Below are 12,244 nucleotides of genomic sequence, written 5' to 3' on the forward strand. Positions count from 1 at the left end.
AGCCCAGTTTTTGGTGTGAGTGGCAGTGGCTGAGCATGGTAGCAGAGGGGAGGTTTGAGACGGCTGGAGCCTGGGTCTAGAGCACAGGACGGTGCTGGACGGTGATGTTTGGAGAAGATTGACTTAGTGAGGAAAACTGAAACCATGGGAATGGATGAGACAGTGAGTGGAATGGGAAAAGAAGGGACAAAGGGAAACTGGGGGATAGGCCCACTCTGGAGAAAGCAAGGGAGAAGCAAAGTCAGTAAGTAGCTCAGACTCAGAGGTGGAGATGTGGGAAAACTTGGGGAAGTCAAAAGCAGGGTCAGAGGGAGAATGGACTTGAGAGTGGGGACTACCAAAGCGCCAAGGAGCACAGCATGTGGGCGTGCAATTCAGTTGCTAGAGTGCTTGCTTCGCCTGCACCAAGCCCCGGGGGCCACTCCCAGTAGTGAGTGCATTTCAGTGCTGGGGAGGCTTAGGTAGGAGGCCCAATCATAAGTTCTTAAAAAAAAAATACCCAAACCCAAACCCAAGCAAAGGGATGATGGGGGAAGTCCTTCTGTGTATATGTTTGTCTTATTGGTTGATAAATAAAGCACTGTTGGCCAATAGGGAAGCAAGTTAGGCGGGACTAGGAGAGAAGGAGGACTCTGGGAAATGTAGGAAAGGGAGAGAGTCGCCATGTGATCCCAGAAGAGAGGACACATAAGGCCGGCGTCCTGGGTAAGATAAGTTCTTATAAAAATATGTAGATTAGTAGTTACTGAGCTAGCAAATAAGAAATCCTAGTCATTGGCCAGCAGCATTGTAACTAATGTAAGTCTCTGTGTTATTTGGGGGCCCTAGAGTGGCAACAGAACCCAGGAAGCTGGCAGAAAGAGTTATCATTACAAAGGGATGTCCATTGGTAAAATATAGTCTTCTGGCTGTGGCTGCTGAAGACCAGATAAGGGGAGATGCAGTGGACCTGCGTGCAAGAGGTGAGGGGAGAATGGAAATGGACACGAGACTTCCATGATGGTCGCAGGCAGGCATTTGTCTAACTCTCTCTCCTGGGAAAAGGATGAGGAAGGGTATAAATTAGCCCATGTGACCGAGAGGATGGGAGGGACAACATCAATGGGGAAGAGATGTCAGCAAACTTTGAGAGACAGGATGCTGATAGACAAGAAGCAGCCACAGTGACTAACAGCATTAGAAGAGCCGTTGAGGGCAGTGTCCTGAAGAATTCTTGAGAGATGGGCTGGAGAGGTGGCTAGGTAGTTAGCAGACCCAAGTTGAGTTCCCAGCACCCACTTCAGACAGCTCCTCACAGTCTGCAATTCCAGACCCAGGGATCTCCTGGTATCTATCCATTGGCACCTACACTCACACACACGTTCACACACAGAGACATAATTTAAAATAAAAATGATTCTTGAAAAGCTCAAGAATCCCAAGAACTAGAAGGCCCAGAGCAGTGTGAGTCTGAACACCGAAACTGTCACTGGGTCTTTCATGCCCCATGCCAGCATATGGCTATACCCACGGGTTGAAGGACAGCAATTTCTTTTTAAAACCAGGGGAAATAAACCAAAAGAGTCACAAACTTGCACAGATCATGTGGAACAGACAGCACTGTCAGCAGGGGCTGAGACAGAACTCACGAACGATGGCACTTGCAGTCTTCCTCCATGACCTGCCCCCAAATGCCCCATGCCACCATGCAATCGAATGCAAACTGCAGATGATGATGATTGTTATGGTTATGGTGACAGTGGCACTCTGCCCACCCTTCATTCTTTCACTAGAGCCTAACCACGGACATGGAACTTCCAACCTTTTGGAGCCTTGCAATTGAAATGTGAAATCCAGGCTGGGGGGGGGGGCGGCTCATGCAGTGCCAGCATGAGGACCTGGGTTCAGATCCCCAGACCCATGTTAAACTGGGCATGCTGGCATGTTTCTATAATTCCAGCACTGCTGCAGTGAGGTTGGAGATGGAGACAGACGAATCCCCGGAAGTTCATGAGCCAGCTAGCCTGGGGTACATAGCAGCGAATGGTAAAGAGATCCCAACTCTAAACAAGAAAAAAATGAAGACAAGACCAGGTTTGTCCTCTACACCCTGGTACATGCCAGCACATACAAACACACACACATACATGCATATACAACACACAGAGATGTGTGCGAACATCCAGCCATGTGTGAGGAAGCTTAAACAGCCATGTGGAAAAGCTCCTGGCCCACCTACCATCCCAGACACTAACCACCAGTGCCCTGGGGCATGTGAATGGGGAGTGGCTGATGTGTGATTCCATGTCATTCTTAGGCCGTGTCTTCAACTGAAGAAAGGAAGAGAAGCTGCAAGCAGAGGCATGTCTTAGAAACTCTGATCTGCCACAGTCATTACTACAGTCAGGGTGTGTTTGGAAGAGCTGAGCTCACTGGAGCAGGAAATAGAATGGTGCTTCTGGAGAGGTGGACAGCAACTCTTGAGTTTCAGTTTTGCCAGCTGGAAAGGTCCTAGAGAGCTGGAGCACTATGTGACACCTGTACTTAACAACACTGCATTGTGCCCCTCAAGAAACGAAATCTGAGGCTATATCTCATGTTAAGGTTCTGACCACAGAAATGGAAACTAAAGCAAGTGGCACCAGGGAACCTTTGACAGTGATGGACAAGTTAACGTGGCTGGTGGTACAGTTCCATAGGTGTGTGCCTGTGTCCAAATTCATCAAATAGCTTCAGTTAAGTACGGCAGGCTTTTGTGAGTCAGCGCACTTGTGAGTCAGTTCTTCCCTGATAAAGTTGTTTTTCAAAACCCCCCAAACCCACGCAAAGGCCAGAAAGAAGTTTCTAGGGGGTATGGCTTGAGGTAGAGAGCAATTGAGGGATGTGGGGTGCCCCACCAAAGGCCTCCAGGGCTCGTGAAGGAGTTGCCTGCTTGCCTACTGTGTTCCTCTGATCACAAGTAGAGCATTATGATCTGTGACCACACAGGATGGGAAACACTGAGAGAAGCCTAGTCACACGGATTTCTTCTCTGGATGACTTCTCGGAGCCTTCAGTTTGTTAATTGCACCGTGTCTGTCCAAGAAGGTGACAAGTGTGCAGCAGTCTCAGGGTCTCTTTGATTACAAAGTTCCCCTTCTCAGGGTTCCTTGGAGGATCTGGACCCATCTGCATTGTGTTTGAGGAGGGAGTGGCCACTGGTGCATTGGAGGTGCCTGTTGGGGCTGATGTGGGGTGTGAGAGGGATTAGAGGCAGGGCTGGAGGTGAAGGGTCCAGGTGAAGGGCTGGGCTAGAACCTGTTCAGCTTTGGTGGAAGAGGTAAGACGATTCAGGTAGTATCTATGAGGAGATGAGGTGATGAGCTGACTTGGAGGCAGCTGGAGTGTGTGTGTTTGTGTGATTGGGGTGGGGGTGGGGGTTATCCCCTAAAACAGGAAGCCCCTTGTCGGGAAGAAACTCCAGGACATTGCCCAAGTGTTATGTGGAACCCACCAGAGAGGACCATTCAGACAGTTTATAGCCAACTGGAAATCTTTATTCCAGCTGGCTTAGACTACACTCAGGATTTTGGGTCTTAAGTGTACCCACAGTGTCCATGCCCTGGCATTTTGCTTGGCAGCTGCAGGGGGGCTTTGCAGAAGCAAGCAGTTTAACAGAAGTTGGCAAGTGGTTAGCTGGAACAGAAGCTGAGTTAGCTGGGACATCCTGTCCTCAGGGTCCTAGAATAGAGCTGCGTCGTTTTTCATGGGATTCTCTATCAGGGAGATGATTTCTGCATTGTCTGACTTGTCACACAAGGAAGGACCACATGGGTGCCGGGAATCTAATCTAGATCCTCAGCTAGTGCTCTTAACTGCTGAGCCATCTCTCCAGCCCCCATGTCAGGGTATTTTAACACAACCAACAGAAAAAGAAATAAAGACACTCATCAGACAAAATCATGGAAAATCCTGATTGGTGTAGCCTCAATCACACATATGTTCTACATACCCACCCACCCCACCCCACCGGATTCCAAACCCTGCCATAGGAGATGCAGGTTGATTGCTAAGAAACACCCAGCCTGGGGCAAGGTCCCTTCCAGAGCAAAATCAGGGTAGAATTGTCCCAAGCAAGGGTGGATGGGTGCTGAGCTGTCAAGGTAAGACATACCTAGAACTATTTCTGTGTCCTGATTCTGGGAACTTCGCCTCAACTCTGGGCATTTCATGCTTCCCATAAATAAATTATTAGTAATGTGATAGGCTTTAGGTTGGATTGATTCTGACAATCACTACTGCAATTATTAGTAGAGTGACAGGGAGAAGCAACAAGAATGTACAGAGCTGGACTTACAAATGGACCAGTGACTGAATGGTCGGTGGACAGATGATGGTAGATGGGAGGGTAATGGATGCATGGGTGGATGGGTAAGGCTGTTTTTTTTCTAGCTCCCAGTGACAATACATCCATTGTGCTTTCTGTCCATGTATTTACTCTTATGACTAGCCTAATACAGATCTTCAGCCATTGTCTTATTCATTGCAGCTCCTGCACCCAACACAGCCTGATCTAAATAGGGGCTCACAGAACATTGGAATGAGGGTAAAAACTTCATCTATAAACCAAGTTCCCAGTTTGGCCTCTGTGATGGCTACTCTTGGTTGTCAATGTGATTATATCTGGAATGAACTACAATCCAGTAGTGGATAGCACACCTGTGATTGGATCTTGAGGCAGGAAGACAACACACCTTTGATCCGGATCTTGAGGCAGGAAGGCATACCTTTAATCTGGGCACACCTTCCGATGGAAGCCTCTATAAAGATGTGCTTGGCCGCATCTTGTCAGCGCATCCATTCCTTCACTGGCATTGAGCCTATTTCTTCAGGATCCAGCATCTACAGAAGACCAGCTGAGATACCAGGCCTCATGGGACTGGGAACTACTAGAGTCTTGAACTTTCCATTCACAGCTAGCCATTGTGGGCTTGCAGCCTGTAAGTCATTCCAATAAATGGAGAGAGAGAGAGAGAGAGAGAGAGAGAGAGAGAGAGAGAGAGAGAGAGAGAGTCATTCGGTAAGTGACGCTAGAGAACCCTGGCTACACCCTCTGAGCTTACTTCCCCATCCATCGCCAGTGGCTATTGCTGCTCTCACCAGCAGGCATTATGACAACCCATGCAATGGCTCAGTGAACAAGAGCTCCGACTGTGGACATGAGCGGTTCAGAGGAACAAGCACGTCACACTGGTCTCCAGCTTCATGGGAAAATCCTGGCACCAGCATGGAAGTAGTTTAACTGCTCTTCTGCGCTGAGAAAAATGTCAGCAGCCAGCTGCTCACCAGGTCCAGAGGATAATTTTGCAAGGTTGCTTGGGTGAGTGGGGAGTTCGGCCCCTTGGAGGGAGATAGAGGTTTAGAATATGCTCGGCTCCTAGGTGATGAGTCTGAACCCTGGTAAGAAGCAGGGCTGAACACAGGAGAGGCAGGGTTTCCTTGGAGGTTAGAAACCCTTGTTACTAGAAACCTTCATGCAGTCAGGGAAATGCTTGGGGTGGGGAGGTGATGGACAGCTCTGCATTCTACCCTTGAATTCTCCAGGTCTCACCAGCCCACGGGGCAGGGCATCTTCTAGGCTGGCCACTGTCCTCAAGCCATGCACAAACTGGCCCTAACTTCCTAACATGCATAGAAGGAAAGCAAGACTCTGTAGGTTCCCACCCCTTGTCCCTGTCACCCACTAACAGTAGCAGTAGTGCTGTGACAAACAGCACTGATCTGGCCTGTGCCCTGTCACTGACTCCTGGTGACCCTTCTCTAAGGCAAATGTCACTCTTCCCATTGTGCCTTTGCGAAAACAGACTTAGGGAGTCATTTGCCCAAGCCCTGCAAGCCAGTAAACAGTAGTGTCTAGATGCTAAGCTTGGTGTGGACTTGGTTTGACCTGGTCTCACTGTGCAGCTGCCTCAGTATTGACACTGAAGGGTTCAGAACACGCTACCTACAAATATGGCCCTGATGATTGTAAGGTGAAAGCTGTTGAGAAATGTCCTATGTAGGAAAGACTTTGTTGTTCTCCTGAAGCAGCTCACAGAAGTTCCCCATGAGAGGACCCTTCCCTGCCTCTCTTCTCCTTGGAAGACACAGGGACACTGAGAGGAGCCTGAATGGACAAGCCTGATGACATTTCCCCACTGTGACACTTAGCTAAACACCCATCACTCTCTTCCACTCCCCACCCTCTCCTGAATTCAGCGTACAATGCATGCCTGCTTCTTCAGCTCTTCATTTCCTTACCCAGACTCCCCATGTCACAAAAATGTATATATACAATTTATATAAAATTAGTATGCATGTTTCCCTTGTTACTCTGTCTTCTGTTATGAGGAATTGAGAACTTAAAAAATTAGAAGGAAAATCTATCTTTCAAGTCAGGTATGAGGCACACACCTGTAATCCCAGCACTTAGGAAACAGAGGCAGGAGGATCCTGAGCCAGCCTGGGCTACATAGTGAGGGTCTGTCTTAAAATACCAAGAAAGGCCAGGCATGATGGGGGCAGAGGCAGGTGAGTTCCAGGCCAGCCTGGTCTACAAAGCAAACCCCAGCCAACCAGGGCTGCATAGCAAGATTCTGTCTGAAAATCAAAACAAAAACAGCAGCAACAAAATGAAAAACAAAGGGCGGGCCAGGGGAGTCAGCTCCAAAGTGTTAGATTCAGCTGTCAACTTGACACAAAAGTAGTTACACCTGGGGAGAGGGGATCTCAACTAGGAATTGCCTCCATTAGATTGGCCGGTGGGCAGGTCTGGGTTACTAACTGATGGGAGGTTCAGAGCCCACTGGGGGGAGGGGCAGGTACTATCTCTGGGCAGGTGGTTCTGGACTATAAGAAAGCAAGTCAGGAAGAGCTACAGGAAGAGCTACAGTAAACAGTATCCCTCTGTGTGTCTACTTCAGTTCCTGCCTCCATGTCCCTGCCCTGAGTTCCTGTACAGGCTTCACTCCATGATGGACTGTGATGTGGAAATGCAACCCAGATAAACACTTTCCTCCATCACCACACAACAACAGAAAACAGGAGCCATTGGTAAACCACTGACTATGTAACTATGGTGGTTTGAATACGAGCGGCCCCCAGAGGTTCACATATTTCAATGTTTGGTCATCAGGAAGTGACAGTTACTTTCGAGAGATTAGGAGGTGTGGTCTTGTTGGAGGAAGAGTATCACTAGGGGTGGACTTGGAGTTTCAAAAGCCCAAATCAGGCCCAGGGTCTCTCTCTCTCTTCCTCCTGACTTTGGATCTAGATGTAGAACTCTGGCACCATGTCTGCCTGCTTGTGGCCATGCTGTCCACATGACAGACTAAACCTCTGAAACTGTAAGCAGGCCCCAGTTAAAATCTTTTATAAGAGTTGCTGGGGTCTTGGTGTCTCCTCACACAGATTAAGAGAACAAGCATGAGGAACAGGGTTTGGATCAGAACACCAACTTAACAACTAGGCATGGGCACACACCTGTAACTTGTGTTGGTGGTGTCTTAGTTACTTTTCTCTTGCTGTGATAAAGTGCCATAACCAAGGCAACTTATATAGGAACACATTCAACTGCACTTTTGGTTCCAGAGGGTTAGAGTCCATGATTGCAGCACAGTGTTGGCTGGAGCAGTTGAGCATTTACATCTTTATCAGAAAGAGAGAGAGAGAGAGAGAGAGAGAGAGAGAGAGAGAGAGAGAGAGAGCATGCACTGGAATCTAATGAGTCTTTTGAAACTTCAAAGGCCACCCCCAGTGACACACCTTCAACAAGGCCATACCTCCTAATCCCTCAAAAGCAACTGTCACTTCCTGATGTCCAAACATTCAAATATATGAGCCTATGGGAGCCATTCATATTCAAACCACCTCACAGTATAGAGACAGATGTATTCCAAGGGCTCATTGGTTAGTTAGTCTAGCTACAATTATGGGATTTTTACAGGTTCGGTGAGAAACCTTGTCTCAAAAAAAAAAAAAAAAAAAAAAAAGGTGGCAAGCTGGGGAGATGGCTCAGTGTGAGGCCTTGGTTTAGGATTTCCAGAACCCTAGGAAATGTTGGGGGTGTGGCAGCCTATCTGTAATTCCAGCACTCAGATGGAGACATGCTCTCTGGAGCAGCTGCTTAGCTAGAGTAGCTTTATCAGCTGCTTTGGGTTCAACTGAGAGACCCTGCCTCAAAGGATAAAGTAGTGAGTAATCGAGGAAGACTTCTGACGTCAACCGTGATCCTCCATATGCTTCCGCACATATGTGCACATATTCATACACACCCTCCATACAAACCACATTAAAAAATTAGGTGCAGAGCAGTCGAGGAGGAAACCTGGCATTGCTCTTTGGCCTTCATGTGTGTTCATGCAGGTAAACACACACACACACACACACACACACACACACACACACACACACACAAAACCAACGGAAAGGATGTGTCCCACAGCACAGCACTTGCTGGCTTTGCTCCCCGGCACCCAAAAAATAAACAGAAAGCATGTTTTTCTTCACCTAACACACACACACACACACACACACACACACACACACACACACACACACAGGAATATTATTCAGCCTTAGAAAAAGAAGTGTCTTCTGATGTTATTGCGATGTGGATGGACCTTGGAAATAAGGTGCACAGACTGGTACATGTTGCATGATTTCAATAAGGTGAGAATCCTAGAGTTGTCACATTAAGCATAAATTTGTTGTTGTTGTTTCCTTGATGAATAAGTCTCAGTATGTAACGAGGCTAGGCTGGAACTCAGTCTTCTGGTTGTTCCCAAAGGCTGGGATGACAGGTCTGTACATCAGACCTAGCTGGTAAAAGACAACCTTAGCTCGGAGCTGGGCACACGTAACCCAGTGCTTTATTGACCACCTGGGTCACAGCCTTCTTCAGCCCAGCCCTCCAAGGGACCATTCAGCTCTAGAAGTTTGGGCATTTTCACATACCCAAGTCTCTGGGCCTCTTGGCTTCTTGCATGGGAGTGGGCCGCAGAGTCTTTTCTGCACTGTGGGAGGGAAAAGCGCCTCTAAGAGCTGCTCGGGTCTGGGCTGGTTCCTGGGCTGAGACAGGGAGAACACAGGCATCTTCATCGCCCAGTTCTGCAGCTATGACCCTGCTCTCTGCACTAAGCGCTCCCTGCTGTGTCAGTGGGGCTATCACACCACCTGGCAGTGGCACACCATCACCAGGAGGCTTGGAGAAGGTGCTGGGAGGCCCTAGCCCACCTACAGTATGAGGTAAGACCAACAGCAACTCAGCAGTCCTTGTTCAAAGTGTTGCCTCTCCACCCTGACTTGCAGGCTCCCTGCTGTTCTCTGCACTCTACCCTCCAGTCCCTTCACTAAATTTAAACCAGGGCCAAGCCCCCTTACCTGTCAGTCCAGGACAGGAGTCTCCTCCTTCCCCACCAGGGGGCGCGCGCGACCCTTGCAAAGCCCTCCCTGGACTGTAAATGAAGGGCACAACAGTGGGGAGCTAGGTCCCGGGCCCTAGGTTTGCTGGTCTAGAAAGTGGGAAGGGGCAGCTAGGACAAGCTTCTCAAGCTCTCTCTTTTTAAAATTATTAACATGATTTATTTTTAAAATGTAATATTTTAATTTTTTGAGAATTTCATGCACATGAGTTGCCTGGGACCCTTCTTTGAAAGCAGGTTTTAGACCTGGTCTGAGTCGGGCCCTGACAACGCGCTTTTCAGACAGGCTCCCGTGTGGCGTCCTTGTCACTGGTTTCGGCTCTGCCCACAGATGAATTTCTGACCTCTGTGTCCTGACCCCCTTTGCTTGCCAGGCACCTGTAATTCCAGCAAGAGGGAAGCAAGAATGACTATGTCAAGTTGGAGGCCAACCTGTAGTGAGTTCTAGGTCAGCCTGGAATACGTAGTCAGGCCCTGTGTCAAAACATAAACCAACCAACCAAATTCTCCTGAAGAGTGGCCTCCTGTGTGCACCGACTCCCTCATTCATCAGAGGCCTTTCCCGGCCTCTGTGCTAGGGAGAGAGATGAGACTGGGCCCTACAGATGAGCTCCAGGACACAGCCTCTGGGGATTATCTGGGTAGGAACAGGAGAGATGCCTGGATGTGAGGAGGTCAGGGGAGACTACCCTCATCCCTACCAGGAGAAGAGATTCCACTACCTGTGCCTGGTGAGTGTACAGGTGTGCCAGGATAAGGGCAAGGCCTTCCCAGGTATGGGCAGGGCAAGAAAGGCCCAGAGAAGAGAGGGTTGGCCACAAAGATGAAACACTTAGACAGCTACAGGGGCTGCACACACAGATGTCTTCCACAGGCACAGTGATAAATACACACACACACACACACACACACACACACACACACACACTCAGAGGGACAGATGTGGCCAGGAAGCAGTGCCTAAAATGGTCTTTTGGGAGACATGGGATTTGAGGCAGATTCTTCTAGGTAGCCCTAACAGGTCTGAAAATCACAGCCATCCTCCTGCTTCAGCTTCCTGAGGGCTGAGATTATAAGCTCATACTACTATGCCTGATAGGATGGGAATTCTTACTCAAGGAACTTCCTTGCCTTTCCACATGACTAGGATGCTGTAATGGTCTCCATGGCAGCCTACTGCTGTCTTCTACTCAATGGCCAAAGTGCCATGTTCTCCAAATTTTATAGTCTACCCCAGCCCTAACTCTGGGTCTCTAGAACCAGAGATCTGACCCCTAGAAAGTGTCTTATCCACACTGGACCCATATCCATGCCCCTGCTTCTCCACCCTTGACCCTGTGCTGTCCCCCAACAACTTGAGGGAGAAATCAAGGGTTAGCCTCTTGCAGGCATCTGGGATCTAGAGACAGACACCCATATATGGGGTTAGGTCGGGATATGTTAGGGTGGTCTACAAAGTACAAAGGTCTTAGACCTCCTGGCCTGCCCTCCACCCCAAAGCATTCACCCATCCTTCCATCCCTTCAACTCTCTGAGCACCTGCCATGCACCCAGCCACAGGCAAGGCCCAGCCAGAGTGATGTCCAGGCCCCACAATGAAGCCCAGGGGCACACTTATAACAAGGAGGATCTTGAACACATGTCAGGCTTGTGGTGCTTACAGCCACATGAACAAAATGGTTGGAGAGGCTCTGAGAATCCAGAGCCAGAGAGGAGACACCTCAAGCTTCAGGATCCGAGCTCCCTAGATCACATGGACAGCTTTCCCAAAGAGGAGGGAGCCCAGATAAGGGACTTTCCCAGACCATCAGATCTGGTGGAGATAGATTAGGGTCCCCTGGGTGCTGGTTAGATGTTTGTCAACATAATACAAGCTGGGAAGAGGGAACCCCAGTTAAGAACACACCTCTGTCAGAGTGGCCTGTGTGGCATTTTCCTAATGATTGGTGAAGGAGGGCCCACCTCATAGGTGATGGCGCCACCCCTGGGCAGGTGGTCCTAGGTTATATAAAGAAGCAAGCTGAGCAAGCCAGCTGTGGGTGGAGCAGCTTTTGTCCCAGGTGCTGCCTTGGCTTCCCTTCATAATAGACTGAACCTGTAAAATGAAATAAACCCTTCCCTCCCCAAGTTGCTTTGGTCATCGTATTTTATCACAGCAATAGAAAGTGAACTAGGACATCCTGTCTCCACTCACGTGTCCCAGGCCCACCCTGTATATCCATGTGTACACACACATGTCCACATACACACCCAGGGCCCTGGACTCTACCCAGGCTTACAATCCTGCCACCTCTAACCCTGAGATGGTCACACCACATGACCTCAACTCACCTGAGGCCCCTCCCTTTTCCCACCCTTCCAGGCACTAGAATGAGGCCAAATAAGAAAGTCCCTTTCCCAGAAGGAGGTCTCAGACTGAAGCAGGACCCCTGCAGGAAATGCCCCTTCACTCTGGGGTGGAACCATGGATGCTCCAAAGTAGCAGGGAGGCGGCCTCTATTTTCCCTTCAAGGATAGTGCAGGGAGGTAACAGAGGACTCAGCAGGGAGCATTCACTACTACAAAATGTTGGGACCCCCCTCCCCCCGCCCCTCCCCAGCTGCCCCGGGGTCTCTGTGAGTTGTTTTCCAGCATAACCACAGGTACCTCCTGTTTTCCTGTCTTTGCTCCACTAGGATCAACATCCTGATGTGAACTCTTCCACCTGGGGTTTTTGAAAGTTTGTATATAAGGCTGCTCCCTCTCTACAACAAAGGTCAGACACACATTCTCTTAGAAAACGACCAGATGTCTTGTCATTCATTCAAATCTCCAAGCTTTCACCC

The 12,244-nt window shown here is 49.1% G+C and overlaps 1 long non-coding RNA gene across 2 annotated transcripts; it reads left to right on the forward strand.

Moving 5' to 3' along the window:
• Positions 1-646: 646 nt before the first annotated feature.
• On the forward strand, positions 647-6,319 carry LOC118239103. 2 transcript variants are annotated; one of them, XR_004770621.1, is made up of 3 exons: positions 647-705; positions 1,940-2,073; positions 4,508-6,319. It is a non-coding gene; the product is annotated as an uncharacterized LOC118239103 (long non-coding RNA). The 2 variants fall into 2 exon arrangements; XR_004770622.1 differs by lacking the exon at positions 1,940-2,073 and having other exon boundaries at positions 661-705.
• The last annotated feature ends 5,925 nt before the right edge of the window (positions 6,320-12,244 follow it).

The sequence above is a fragment of the Cricetulus griseus genome, chromosome 6 (assembly GCF_003668045.3).
Source record: "Cricetulus griseus strain 17A/GY chromosome 6, alternate assembly CriGri-PICRH-1.0, whole genome shotgun sequence".
Taxonomy (NCBI): domain Eukaryota; kingdom Metazoa; phylum Chordata; class Mammalia; order Rodentia; family Cricetidae; genus Cricetulus; species Cricetulus griseus.